At 49.2% G+C, this 12,307-nt stretch overlaps 1 protein-coding gene across 2 annotated transcripts in view; it reads right to left on the minus strand.

The window, feature by feature from the left end:
* Positions 1 to 12,307, minus strand: part of PRKCA (protein kinase C alpha) — a 1,912,272-nt gene that overhangs the window by 1,276,982 nt on the left and 622,983 nt on the right. The gene's annotated exons all lie outside the window — the stretch shown is intronic.

Raw genomic sequence — 12,307 nt, forward strand, 5'->3', positions numbered from 1 at the left:
TGGAAGGTTTAGCTAATGTTCATGATTGCCTGACTAGTAACAGCCTACAACTCAACCCGAGTAAAACTGAGGTTTTAAAACTTGGCCCAAGATTGCTGATCAAGAACCCCCCTGTTTTCCTAGCCTGTCTCAACCTTTTGCGCTCCCCAACTCTTATGCAGCAACGGTGAGAAATCTGGCGATCCAATGGGATCGGGACTTATGTTTTTCATCACAGATTAATGAGGTTTCCATAGCTACATTCTTTCACCTTCAGCTATTGGAAAGAGCTCTGCCCTCCATTCCCAAAGAATACTGGTGCTTGGTCACTGGCACCCTTACTAATTCCTACATTGATTATGGAAATGCTTTATATGCGGGTCTATCAAAGAACAAGTTACTTTCTTACCTGGTAACATTCTTTCGATGGGATGGTCCGACGACGTATTCCATATCTATGACATGTAATCACCACAGCTGTGCTGCTTCGGAAACTTTTTTCGGCGTCTGCGTCCTGCGTCGATGACGTCGATGCGCCGTCGTCGAAGACCTCCTCCGACGTCCGACGTCATCCGATGTGATAAGTAGGACGCACGACGCCCATAGCCTCAATTGTAGTTTTTTCCCCCAGAACGTGTGACATTAGTCAACTGCCAGTCAGACACAAAGCCTTGCGGAACGTAAGCTGCAATCGCAAAAGAAATTCTGCAGTGGGGAAGGCAGGGCGGGAGCGATATGGAATACGTCGTCGAACCATCCCATCGAAAGAACGTTACCAGGTAAGAAAGTAACTTGTTCTTCGAGGGGATTGGGTCCTCCGACGTATTCCATATCTATGACAGACTCCCAAAGCAGTACCAGAGCAAGTAGGAGGGAAAGAATTTAGAATTGAAATTTAGAATTGCCAATCAAATAGCAGAGCAAAGGACCGCCTTGCCAAAGGCCAGATCCTGTCCTCGGATGGAATCGAGGGAATAGTGACGTACAAATGTATGTACTGAAGCCCAGGTGGCTGCATCACAGATGTTGCGAATAGGAACACCCCTCTGCAGGGCAGTAGATGCAGCGATACCCCTGGCAGAATGGGCCCGCAAGCCAGCCGGTGGGCCCTTACCCGCCCAGCGGTAACACTCGGAAATGGCCAAAATAATCCAGCGAGACAAAGTCTGTTTCGTCACAGCTTGCCCCAAACGCTTTCCAGCGTAACCAATAAAGAGTTGATCGTCCACTCTGACCCGGGACATGCGTGAAACATAAAAGCTTAAATCTCTCCTAGGATCAAGCCTATGGTGCCTCTCCTCATCCTTACCAGGATGCGGAGGAGGATAGAATGCCGGAAGAACAACCTTCTGGGCCAAATGAAATTCCGTCACTACCTTCGGAAGAAAAGAAGGACGAACTCTAAGGACAACCCTGTCCTTGTGAAATACAGTGAAGGGTGGCTTAACTGAAAGTGCCTGTAACTCACTCACTCTGCGAGCGGAAGTAACCGCAACTAAAAACACAGTTTTCAGAGTTAACAGCCTCAAAGGGCAAGAATGTAAAGGCTCAAACGGAGCACCCATAAGAAGCTTAAGAACAAGGTTTAAATCCCAACCGGGCACCAGGAAAGGTGACGGAGGGAACACATTAGTGATCCCTTTCATAAACTGTGAAATTAAAGGGATTTTAAAGTAAGAACACTCTTCAGACGAGCGCTTAAAGATGGACAGCGCCGCCAGGTAACCTTTAATGGTACCCACTTGCAAGCCCCTGTGGGCCAAAGAAAGTAAAAAGGACAGAACCATGAGGATGTCACATGCAAAAGGATCCACATTCTGAACTCTGCACCAGTCGCAGAACTTACGCCAACGGCAACGGTACAGAGACTTTGTTGCTGGCCTTCGGGCCGAAAGCAACACCTCCATCACGTCTTCAGGGAGGTCCCAATCCTTATACCTCAACCTTTCAGAAGCCAAGCGTGAAGGTTGAGGGATCTGACCTCTGGATGGAGAACCTGACCCCCCTCACGTGAGAGCAGATCGTCTCAGTAGGGAAGACGACGTGGAGGGCAGATGGACAAGTCGAGAAGGTCCGGGTACCACGTCCTCCGAGCCCACGCCGGAGCAATGAGGATCATTCGGGAACCGAACTTCCGTAACCTCTGCAGCACTTGCGGGATGACGGGGACTGGAGGAAACGCGTACAGCAGCGGGAATGACCACTCCACCACGAACGCGTCTCCTAAGGCTCCTTTTGGAGGAAATTCCCGCAAGCAAAACCTTTCGCACTTCCGGTTGACACTGGAGGCGAAGAGATCCACTTGAGGGGTCCCCCAAAGGGCGAAGATCTCCAGGAGAATCTCCTGAGCCAACTCCCACTCGTGAGAGATCGCGCTCTGCCTGCTCAGAGCGTCCGCCGTCACATTTTCGTCTCGGTCAGATGAACTGCTGAGATCGAAACTTCCTGCTGGATGGCCCAGAACTCGAGCTGCATCGCCTCCCTGCACAGAGGAAGTGACCCTGCCCCCACCTTTTTGTTGAGGTAGTGCATGGCCACTGTGTTGTCCGTCAGGATCAGGACATTCTTTCCTCGCACAGTCGGCAGAAAAGCCTTCAGGGCTAGCCTGACGGCCCACAGCTCCAACAGATTGATATGGAGTCTGGACTCCGACGGAGACCAACGACCGCTGACTGTCAGCCCGTTGGCATGAGCTCCCCATCCCATGAGGGATGCATCCATCACGATCGTCACCTCCGGCCAGGGAAGCCAAAATGGAGCCCCCTTCATCAAGTTGCCTTCGACGGCCCACCACAGAAGGCACCCGGGCGACCGAGGGCGGCACCTGAACCGGGTCCGACATCCTGCCGGAGGACTGCGACCATTGCTTCTTGACTGCCCACTGCAAAGATCTCATCCGCAGGCGACCCTCTGGCACCAGAAGAATGCAGGATGCCATGAGGCTGAGCAACCTCAAGAACTCGAATGCAGGGAGCGTCTGGGCATGCCGAAACTTGTGCACCATCTGCTGAATGTGATGAGCCCTCACCTGGGGAGGAAAACACTGCCCCAGGGAAGTGTCGAGCACTGCTCCGATGTACTGGAGCCGCTGTGTTGGCATCAAATGGGACTTCTTTAAATTGAGGGAGAAGACCAGCCTGTGAAGGGAGTGGCAGGTGACGGACAGATGATCCAGGACTTGCTCGGGAGAGCTCCCCCTGATCAACCAATCGTCCAGGTAGGTGTAGACATGAATCCCCCCTTGCCTGAGATGCGCTGCCGCCACCAACATGAGCTTGATGAAAACCCTCGGGCAGAGGTCAATCCGAACGGCAGGACCCGAAACTGAAAGTGCAAGTCGCCAACCGCGAACCTCAGGTACTTCTTGTGCTTGGGATGGATCAGCACATGGAAGTAAGCATCCTTGAGGTCGAGTGACACCAACCAGTCCTGAAGCTGAAGGGCCTGGAGGACTTGAGAGAGAGTAACCATCTTGAACTTGTCCTTCCTGAGGAGTTTGTTCAAACCGCGCAAGTCCATGATGGGTCTCAATCCCCCGTCTTTCTTCGAAATCAAAAAATAAGGGGAATACCATCCCTTGTTCCTCTCCGCTACAGGCACCAGTTCTATGGCGCCTTTCTCCAGCAGGGCTTGAATTTCCTGCGCAAGGAGCGGATCCGGACTCTGCAAAGAGAGGTTCCCCGGTGGATTGTCGCGAGGCCTGTGCCAAAAGGGAAGACAGTAGCCGTGGGTTATGATCTCCAGAACCCACACATCTGAAGTAATGGCTTGCCACCCTACAAGATGCTGCGCCAGCCTTCCCCCAACCGGCGAACCATGGGACATGGCCTCATGACTGAGTGGGAGCGGCTGCGCGTTACCTGAGGGCAAAGAGGCAACTGCCCGAGGGGCCTTGGCACCACTGGTACCCTGTCGTCCACCTCTGGTACCCCTGCGTTGGCCTCTTTGACTGCCAGCTCCTCTCGCTTTACTGAAGGACGAGTAATAGTGAAAGGAACCACCCCTCCACTGCTGTCCCCTAGGACGAAAAGGCGGAGGTTGGCGAACTGCAGCGCCCAACGACTTCGCTGCAGCTTTTGAGGTATGCAACCTCTCAAGAATCTCGTCAGCCTTGCTGCCAAAAAGGTGTTCACCGTCAAAGGGCATTTTGAGGATCCGGGACTGCACATCAGGAGCAAACCCCAACTTCCGCAACCACGCAAACCTGCGTATCACGGTGCTCGCCGCCATGGACCTACTGACGCATTCAGCTAAGTCCAAACCCGACTGAACGGACTCACACATGGCATCCTAACCATCCTGGACCATAGCAAGGAAACCATCCCGTTCGTCCACTTCGGGAATATGTTCAGCCGCTAACGCAACACAGTTCCACAGAGTGTGTGTGAAACGAGACAAGGCACAAATGGAGTTGGCCGCCTGAAGTTCCATACCAGCAGAAGAAAATACTTTCTTCGCCCAGCCATCAAAACGTTTGTCGTCCCTATCAGGAGGGATGGTAGGGTACGACGCCTGCTTTGCCGGGGCCGTGGCCGCCTGCACCACCAAACTCTCCGGAGTGGGGTGCCTGGTCAAGTAGCAGGGGTCGCTACTGGCTGGATGGTATTTTCGCGACAAGGACCTGCCCACCGCTGGGAGACTCTTCGGAGCAGTCCAAGCCGCCGCGACCCTTCTCTGTAAAGCCATATGGAACGGCAGTACCGGGTCAGTTGGGGGACCAACATCAAGGATGTCCGTTAGATCATCCTGCACAAACTCCCCTGGGGGAGCAGACCATCCCAAGTACTCAGAAACCCTAGCCATAAGGTGCCGGTACGAGGAATCGGCATGAGAGCCATGCTCAGGCCTACAAAACTACACCTCCAGAGAGGTGTCCAGTCCACTGGCATCATGCAGTGACTGCCTCAAATCGTCAAACTGACTATGGCCCGAGACGATTTCATCTGGAACCTGACTAGGAACCAGGCCATCAGAATCCTCATCCGCCTCTGAAATATATTCCAGGTGGCGAAAAGAAGGCACCCGAGAGTGCTTGCTCTTAACCAGAGCCTTCCTAGGGGGTTCCCCCGTGCCACGGGGTACCTCCGACACGAAAGGCGCCGGCGTCGAGAGAACAGGCATCAGCGCCGAGAGGATCGGCGTCGACGTCGAGTAAATCGGCGTCGACGTCAGATGCAGCGCCGCCAACATTGGCGGCGTCGACACAGCCCTCGAAGCCGGAGCCCCGAGCATGTCCTTCGACGACCTGAGTGTCGATGGCTTCGACGACTTCCTCGGAGCCGGAGCTTCGAGAAAGCCTGTCGACACCCTCGACGCCTCAGACGTCGATGTCTTCCTCGAAGACCCCACAGGTGCACACGGTCTCGAACGCGTCGAGGACCGGGACTTGGAACGGGTACGTCGAGAACGAGTCTCCTTGTCCGAACGGGACCTCTCCCGTGACTCGTGCCGACCACTTCTGCGAGCGGTGTCTCTCGATCTCTCACGACCGACCCCACTCGGGGGCGCGGACGGCTTAGTTCCCTGCGACTCAAGAATCGCCAGCATTTTTTTCCCGAAGGAAGCCCATTCCTCCGGCGTCGCAGGGCTGGTGAGGTAAGCGACGTGCCGGGCAGAGTCCTCCGAAGAGGACCTGGAAGACGACCGGTGTCGGCGCTTCCGAGAATGCCTCGAAGAGGCTGAGGAGTGGCGAGACCTACTCCTAGAAGGAGACCCACGAGACTTCCGAGGATGACGCGGAGAGTCACCTCTCGAATCATCCGTCGAAAGCCCCGCAGACTTCGACTTCCGGGGTTTGGACACCCGACCTACCGACAACTTCTTCTTACGTTCGCGTAAGGCTTTGGACGTGAGCGACTGGCAGTCGATACAGTCATCCGTGTCGTGGGCCTCCCCGAGGCACCAGAGGCAGGCATCATGCGAGTCCGTCACCGACATCTTGGACCCACACGCCCCGCACTTCTTGAAGCCCGGACGCGGGGTCGAAGACGAAGTAGAAGACATCTTCACACGAAGGATTTTCACAAAAACGAAGAGGTTCGAAGAACCGAGAAGAACAGAACTCCAAAGAGTCGAGGCGTTAACCGAGATTCACGAAGCAACACGTTCGCGGAAAAAACGGAACTGAGGCTACGGGCGTCGTGCGTCCTACTTATCACATCGGATGACGTCGGACGTCGATGCCGAAAAAAGTTTCCGAAGCAGCACAGCTGTGGTGATTACATGTCATAGATATGGAATACGTCGGAGGACCCAATCCCCTCGAAATATCAATTACTAAAGCTGCAAAAGATTCAAAATGTGGCAGTACGCCTAATTCTTCCGTTAACTAAAGTCACGTCCACATCCATTACAGCATTTTGGCAAGAATTTCACTGGCTTCCAGTCCAGCTGAGGATACCGTTTAATATCCTCTGCTGGGTCTTCAAGTGCAGGCTCTGCATGGCTCCACCTTACCCGAATATGCTGCGGAAATGGCATCAGCCTGTAAGGTGTCTGAGATCAAGGCACAAAAACCTTCAGGTCATTCCATAGAGGTATTGCAGTACATTGTGAAATAAGTTTCCCAGAAAGTTACACAACGGTCATACTTTAATGTCATTGTGCAAAAAACTCTGATTACTCTTGGTTGTACTTCGGTTCTTTACTTAAAATCTGCAACCATATACAGAATTTCCTGTCCGGTCCCATGCGAATAGCATGTGAGAAATAACAATGTACAAATAAGTATGTAATGTTCATTTTCTCAGAACAATTTGGCAATGTTTATCCGAAATAGTAATTTCACTTCAGTGATATTTTGCCTGTTCAGGTCCCTTAGACATACTTAAGACATTTTGAGAGTGTACTTAAAGTTATATGAGCTATATTTTCAAGTGGAAAGCAACACTACATTTCTAAATGAAAAGGAAAACCTAATATATTTATCAGTGAACACTGCATGCCTGAAGTTAAGGAGCGTCAAAACGTATTCTGTAATATCCTTTTGCAAAACACACAATGATGGAGAGTGCATTGTCACAAGCAGCCCAGTATGGATGAGTGAACTAGTCAAAGATGGCTGCCTGAATTGCAAACCCTTGCTATTCTTGGGGGGGATGATCTTCCCAATGGAAGAATGTGACAAGAAATTCAGCAAAAAAGGATAGTTATACTGTTATTTTAAATACTCTTGGGGTTTGTTGATCAGTTACTCCGTCTTTCCTCCACCTTCCTGGCTTCTATGTGACATTAAACATGTACACGAGCTGGAGCATGGGGAAGTGCATTTCAGAGTGAATGCTTTGGCAAAACAGGACCAGTGTGCTCTCCCTTTCAGCAGCCACCTTGCAGTCCTATGTGCTTCTCTTCCTCCTCTCCTTACACTGAGTATCAGCCCCTTGCCCCTGCACGAGCGTTACCTTAACACCCATCGCAGTGGTCTAAAGATACAACGAATTTGGCATGCAGCATTGTGTGCTGCTCCTATTTTTAGTGGTGCACAGCAGCTCCTATTTTGCAATCTGGTGCAGCATTCAGAGAATACACGTGGGCACAATGTGCATACTGTACAAGAAGAGCAATACATTGCAGAGGCGGGCCCAGCGTGTTCGAGCACAGCGTCAGCGGCACTCCGAGAGCTGAAAAGCTTTATTGTCCTCCAGTGTTCGAAAATCCCATCAAGCCGATGACTCAGGCCTGCATAAATCTTAAAGCGTGATGAAATCGCAGCCCAGCCGCACATTAATGGAATGCGGTAGGCAAATGATGTTCCCCGGGAAAAGGAACCTTCTGCGTGCTCCAGGCCGAGTATGCAAATGTGTGCGACATCTCAAACCCGCCATGTCACGAGGCGGCGATGAAAGCATGCGTTTGGCAGGTCCCATGCGCACTCACAGTGACAGGTGCTGGTGTTTAGGGACCCTCGGTGCGTGTTGGTTTGGCCCAAGGTATTTGTGAAAGGACTGTGATCTCATTTAGTACAAACAATACATTCATATCAAACCAGGCAAACTCAGTTCATGTAGGCAGCTGGCACACTACTGCCTCTGTGGTAGTTCTGTTATTCCGGTATTTATGTACACTGTTTATCAGCTTTGATTGCAGCGGTGTCTCTGGCGATAAACAACGGCAAAGTAATGTCACTATGGTAACTCCTGGGGTTCATCCTGTGAGAACGGCAAAAAAGGAGACTCTGTGCACTGTATATACTTATATACTGTAAGATCTAAGATGACGAACAATCGAATGCAATTGCTGTATTTTTCTTTTATGTTCAACATCTGTATGCGATTTTATAGCATTTACTGTTAAATCTAGGTGTTACTGCAATGACTACTGTGCCCCCGTTACAGGCATTTCTGCCTCAATCCAGGGGTCGCAAATCTAGGTGCTACTACATTTCCTGCTATGCCCCCATTACAGGCATTTCAGCCTCATTTCAGGGGTCGCAAATCTAGGGGTTACTCTATTTACTGCTGTGCCCCATTACAGACATTTCTGCCTCTATCCAAGAGTCCCAAATGTAGATGTTACCACATTTACTGTTGTGCCCCCATTGTGGGCATTTATTTAACATCAACATGTATCTTTTCAATTGTCCGCTGAGCACAGTGGTGTGGTGTGCATTTTTGTACCAAAATAGAATCTGCTTTTGAGTGTCCTCTACACTTATAAATAAGCCTCCAGGAAAACCAGACAGCACCCCAACACCCCCATCAATTGAGGACCTGCCTAAAAAGCATGGCCAACCCATGTAGGCCCCGAAAAGGTGAACAAGGGGGGAAAATCAGCCCATACTCGAAAAAACAAACACATCCTCATCAGCCTGACTAATGGCAGAACTGAACAATACATACATATGAAAAAGAGCTCAGCTTAACAGTGCCTGGCACCCCTATGAAAATTGGCATCACCAAACCATTCTCCAAGGAATCATTCATGACTTTTTTGGATACTCCCCACAGGGTACAACTCATGGCTTAAAAACAGTCTTCAAATCTGCCGATCTGTGGCACTGTCTTGCTCAGATTCCTGAACCTGTAAGTAATATTATTATTATTATTAGCCCAAGACACCTATAAATGCTTCAAGCGTGTTGTAATGACTCAAATATGTCCATCACCATGCAGGTTGCCTATTCTTCACCACACCATAGCTCCGAGTTCCTAAATGAACGGCTGAAGAGTTTGCTGGTCAATGAAAACACTCCTATGAAGTTAATTGTGAAGTTACTTCAACATTCAGATCAACACCCTCGCAAATAACCAGGACAATGATTGGTAATGCATCATGAAGGACATTGGGTTAAATCTGCTGATTAATAACAGCCATGGGTAGGCTCCAAAAAAATCCAAAAGCACACTCAACGGCCTGCTGCCAAAAACAATACAAAAATATGAGGGTGCGACTTAAAGGGTAAGAGTGAGATACCAGAGCTAATTGGAGGGAAGTCAAATATGGATTAAGAGCAACTGGAACATAGAACACAGGTTAAGAGTTAACGTGACACCGTCTGGTGAACAAATATTTTTCTTCCATATCTGGATCATAGGAGCTAAAAATACCCGTGAGGGGACGTGCTCAAAATATGCAACACACTGTCAAGAGCTATCCAAACACGGAACCCAGTGATTCCGCCACCTATAAACGCAGAAGACATTGCATCTTCCGTGTAAAAAAAGAACCAAGAACATCAGAACCAACAAGGCGAAATGCAACTGCCCAGGCCACACAGCATCCAAGCCCCGGGAGGCTGGCCTCTTTGACAGCATTTAACATGATCTCAACTGAATACTTAATTAAAGCGGTCACCAACGAGAAAGCATTGGCAACTTATAGTGACACTCGCCCTGCTACTAACCTGAGAGACCTCCTTGACTCACTGTAACTCGCTACAAGTCCAGTCGCCAAATCACTCAGGAGAGTCAAAGTATGTTGAGCACGGGTAGTATAGCTCAGAGGCAGCTCGTCTTGGAAGCAAGACGATGCAGAGCAACACAGGTTCGAATCCCGGGTCCCTGCTTAGACACCTCTCCGGTGTTAAGGGTGTCATAAAAAAATATATAATTCTGTCTCCTGGAAACAACAATGCACGCCTCAAAGGCCTGGCAAACTTCTACAAATCTCAAAACAGTTTTGAAAAGAACAATTCTTAAAATAACAATAACAAGACTACAGTGAATCCAACGCCCTGTTCCTGGACTAACAATCTCAATCAGGTTTTAGACCTACCATAAGCACTGAAATGACTCTCAAACATCAGAAAGAAGATACTAAACCTTAGCGGGTAACGACTACACCACTCTAATCCTCCTCAACCTATCTGCAGCATATGACACAGTGGATCTCGACATGGTATTGCACTGCCTTTAGCATGGCAGGGGAAGATCAGGGCTGATCATTTCAACTCAGAAGCCTCTCATTTCAAGGTTCGACACTGTGTCCGTGATATTCAGTGCCGACAAGAGGCTCCATGAGAAATGCTTATGGAGACATTGATATTTGATAGGATTCTTCTTTCTCATGGCTACGGTGAGTATGGTTAGTGGCCTTTCTATTTCTAAGCAAATGGTGTGTAATAAGTTATCGGGCCATCATGCGACGGAGTTGGTTGTCAAGGTCTTTGTAGACTGTTAAAAGGAGGTGGTCGATTGGGTGTCACTGGTGACGTGTGATGTGTATCTGGGTCATCACCTGACCAATGTTCAGGCATTGATCCATCCAGCATTCCTGTACCATGCAGAGGCCTACTGTGGGGATTCCAAAGCTGAAGACCAGATGCAGGTTATGTATGTCCTAGGAGCACAGCCTTGTGTCAAGTGGCTGAAGCTCAAGTTAGAAATGTTGCTCTACAGCCTGCGGGCTAGTGTACGGGTCACGCGATCTTATCCATAAATTGACTGCGCCTATGATTAGTATTTTATTTGTGGACTATTGCAAGGACAGCATTGGATTTAGCCAACTGCCCGGAAAGGAGGTAATGTATATATTGAAAGTGAGAGGCTATCGGAACAGGATTACTGTTTTGATGTTACGATACACTTAGTTGTAAGGTGTTTGAAAGCAGGGCATGACTTAGTTGCAGCGCACCGTATAGATCCCATGAGGACCAGTGCTTCTATGCCTCCTTATGTTGTGGTAGGGAAGGCTGACCCTTTCATTGAGGTCTGAAATGAAAAGAATTTCAAAAAGTTCAAAGGTTGTGCTCTTCAGTTTAAGGCCAGCTGAATTATCATGAGTTGTTCCTGGAAGGAAAATGTTGATGCAGTTCTGAAATTGGAGGGATCTTTGGGTTCTAAACTAGGTTGCTAAAGTAAAGAACAATGTTGCCCTGATTTGAAGGGCAAGGAACATAAAACCTAGGATAAGGATGCATTGAAGCTCTTACAAAGAGCAGGGGTAGTTTCTGAAGCCCATTCCTTAGAAGGTATGCTGGGATGATGGCATTTGTGAATGATGAAAGTTGGAAAGTAAAGAATTTATAATAAGGTGTATGCGTCCGGAGACTTGAAAGCAGAGAAAGTAGGTCACTTGTGGGGGGCCAAACTGGATAGTGGGGGAAGGCCTGGCCATATGCTGATAATATGAAGGAAAGGGGGCAAGCACCTGCACCTTTACATGCAATACATGGCATTTGGTGCGATGACCTGGGCATGCAATGGCAGCTATTGGCAGATTGTGTAAATACCTTAGTATCTTATTGTTATGGTTATAGGTTTTTCTAATTTAGTGCTTGATGCAGGAATCTATGAGCTTCTAATATATCATGCAGCTCCACCGGGGATCAAACGCATGTTTCTCGATATCGTCCTGCTCTCAGGGCCATCCGCATGGCCCCTGAACTATTCTGCTGTCTCTGAAAGCAAAACCTGGAAAATGATTTGATTACCAAGGCGAATGATGGAAAAACTTGCTATCTGGCAAGGGTACATGGGCATTTGGTGGCAAAACCTGTTGAAGTGTGTGAGTGATGGGGCTTAAGATGATAGTATCTAGCAAATGGTGGCAATACCTGGAAAATGTGGCAATATCCGGCATATGATGAAAATCCCTGGGCATTAATGACAAATATTGTATATGCTAGGGAAAGGGTGGCTACATGGGCCAAATGATGGCAAAAGCTGGCACTTGATGCAAGGGTATGTGGGCATTGAAGGCAAACCTGATCTATGCTAGAACTGCAAGCATATCTCGGGAGGATATCTCAGGGGCAACGTGCTCACCGTGGAAGCAAGACGACACAGAGCAACACAGGTTCGATCCCGATGTCCGCGCTTAGAAACCTCTGTATTAAGCGTGTTATAAATAACCTATCATATCATATGATGGAGCTACTTGGGCATCATCG

The sequence above is a fragment of the Ambystoma mexicanum genome, chromosome 3q (genome assembly GCF_040938575.1).
Source record: "Ambystoma mexicanum isolate Mex_15411 chromosome 3q, UKY_AmexF1_1, whole genome shotgun sequence".
Taxonomy (NCBI): domain Eukaryota; kingdom Metazoa; phylum Chordata; class Amphibia; order Caudata; family Ambystomatidae; genus Ambystoma; species Ambystoma mexicanum.